Genomic DNA, 3,266 nt, shown 5'->3' on the forward strand with positions numbered 1-3,266 from the left:
ATGTCAACAAAATCAAACATCTGTCATGCGAGGTAAGGAAACGTGACTCATTTAACATATTTAGCACTCTACTCAGCCTTGAAAAGGTCACTCAGATTTTAACAAGCAGCGGGTAGTTTACTGACTTCTAGTAAATGACCGTGTAGTGACAATAAAGCCATGACTGTATTTGGTTACCCTTCAAATGACGTTTGATTAAAATTGTATATCACATTTAGAACAATTTGTTTAATGTTGCTTTTGGATATACTCTAACCCTTTCAATTATGACCAATTTTAACATAAGATCAATTTTACCGAAGTAATGCTCATAACTCCCAGTCCTATCCCACCAAAATAAGCAGAGCAAGCCAGAATGTTTGACTAGAGAGCCACCAATTTAAGACAGGAAAAAACATACAGAGGCGGAATTTATTCTTTTGCTGTCTTCAGTGGCAACAAACAAAATCCCTTCACAGTTCAGCTGTGGACTGAAGCCATCGGCGGCACACAGGTGTTGCTCCTCTGCCAAGAGCACAAAGACTAAACACCCTTTTGATTATATTTTGGCTTCCTGCATCAGGCTCCTTGCTCCAGTCCCGAATCCTGTCAGGCATGACTCATGGCAAGTGCTGTGAGCTATCCCCACTGACCTACACCCAAAGGCTGTTAGGACAGCCCACGAATGTCTTGTTTTGCACCGAGCTATTTAGCTGAAAACTGACCTTTTGAAACTGTTCGCAATGTCCTTTGTTATTCTCCTGTTGGCCTGTACTCAAAATAATTGTTAATTTCAATGAGAGGGAGATATTTAGGGGTGAATATAGACACAGTGTGGAAGAGAGGATCATGCCTGCTTCACCAGATGGTGCTAACGCATGAGTGCAACCCCTTGGTCATTCAGATGATTTTTTTGCTGATGGCTATTGTAACCTAACACAAGATAGTAGTGTATTGGTTCTCATTTAGTCATAAAAACCCTGATAAAATGTTAATATTTTTGGTACTGATGAATTGGTTTTGTCCTGAAAGTTACTATTATATGGGAGATCAAAATAATCAACTTATTTCACAGACTGCTTGGCAGGTTAGAGTTAGCACAGATGCACAAATGCGTTGATCACATCTCTGGACAGCTGGTGGGAGCTGGCTCAACTATCTTTTCCTCTGTTCTTCTCCCAAGCATTTGACTCCTGGGCCAATTCTGTGAGCCGGATCCAGAAATTAATTTATAATCTATTGGGGTGATTTGGGATAAGAAAACAATATTCTAAGAAGGTATGTGCTTTGAGTAAAGGTGAATTTGAGATGCTTTAGACATCTAAATTACAGAAGACCTTTTATAAAGGAGGAGAAAGTGTATGGGCTGTTCTTCCTTTCCATTCATTTCTGGCACACGAAAGCAAGCTGCAAGGCCCAGTGAGGATTACACTACTTACAAAACAATTTTTTTTCATCCCAAAAGGATTGCAAAACACTTTATGAAGGGACAGTTTGTTTCACACCTGCCAGTAATGGGAAACATGGTTTACAGCCCGCAGTGCCAAGGTTGATCTCTGTTCCCTTGACAGAGGGCAAGAGAATCTGATATCCAGTTCATTCCTGAAGGACGCCTTTGGGTAAATAAGGTTCAATTTCAACTAACACTCAGCTAATTGAATAACAAGGCATTGTACTAGATTGTTACTAGGCCCTCTCCTCGATTATTCCACCTGTCTGAGTTTGAGTTGGCCTGACCTTTTCTACTGCAAATACTTGGTAGCTATGGACATGCAAGCAGAAGTCACTTACAAGGCAGAACACAGCATCACTGTGAGGTGGTGACCCACAGTGTCTAGGTTCACCTATTCACACAATTAGCTCCCATATGTGAGTTTGCTGTGTTTAGCACCCTTCATACAGATCCATCCTACAGTATGTTGCACGTCACAATTGCAGAGATCAATGTCAAAACAGGGGATCAAGGTATTCAAGTACAGATCACGAAAAAACTATTCATACAGATTACATCTTTTTCCTGGAAACTGAATAAGCGGCCAAACAGAATCTGAAATAATTTCAATAGGAAAAGTAAAGAAGAAGACCTTCAGAATAAGATCAGATTTATTCTGCAGTGTTTCTTCACAATCCATGTAATTGCAATACAGTTATGTTTGCGGAACAACATGGGGAAAAGTGCAGTTGATGCAAAAGATTGTGGGTGAGTTGAGGCAGAAATGACAACGTGAATCAAGGCTAGTGATTAAGGTACAGATAAGAAGTAGAAGAAAATGCAGAACTCCGTGAATCCCAAGGCAAATAGCTTTTTTTTTTTTTCCAGAAAACTGGAAAATTGGAAGAGCTATAAGTATCAGTTATACGTGACACGTGAGAAAAATGTAGGCAACTAACATCACATAGTAAATATAAGGTTTCAGGTGAAAATTATTATTTAAGGATGTGCTTATGGTCTTTCTGGTTCCCAGTTATGGTTTGGATGTCACAGTGCTGTAGTTAGAGAGACCAGCAAGCTGTCCAGTGTTTATGTGAAACAGCCTTCTGCCTCTCTCCAATGTCTGGATGACTTGAAAGCCTAAAATCTGATTTCTATATCTAACTGAAACACTCAGTTCCAGTACTGCTGGCACATGTCTATTGAGCAGGAAGTAAATAGTCAGCATTTCTTATTCCCATAATGGATTAAACAAACAGAAAGAAATAATTTTTTGCACGTTGCATAATTCCATTGCAGAACACATTTGTCTAAAGAAATAAAACATGTGGAAGAGTTAGAAAAAGATTAGAAAAATTCAAAGGGCATGAGTCCATCAATACAAAATAAACATGATGACCCAAATGCAGCGTGGACTTGATGTTAAGAGAGAAAGCTGTGGGGACGTATCCTGAGAAAGGACCTGTATAAAATTTTGTATTTCATACCGCTATATACTTCTATAATTTCCAGTTTCTTATATTCTCGTGTGTCTGCTGCTGGCTGACCTCAGAGTCAGGACATGGATCAAGAGGACCCTTGGTCTGAGCCAGCAGCAACATTCCTATGCAAGTGGGTGGGAATACTGTCTTAAACAACTGGTCCTTTAAGATGCATCTTTAAAAATCTAATCATGTTTCAGACCTGGCAAGTTCATGATTAATCTTGATCATGAAGATATATTTCTCTTTGTTTTTTTTTTATTTTTAATCATAATTAAGGCCATTTTTCTACTCTGGGCCATATTGCTATTTCATTTACTTAAGCTGTAATGACTAAATTTGCTACTCTGCGAAATCTTAATCCTACTAAAGAC

Source organism: Buceros rhinoceros, unplaced genomic scaffold, assembly GCF_000710305.1.
Source record: "Buceros rhinoceros silvestris isolate BGI_N320 unplaced genomic scaffold, ASM71030v1 scaffold19931, whole genome shotgun sequence".
Lineage (NCBI taxonomy): Eukaryota > Metazoa > Chordata > Aves > Bucerotiformes > Bucerotidae > Buceros > Buceros rhinoceros.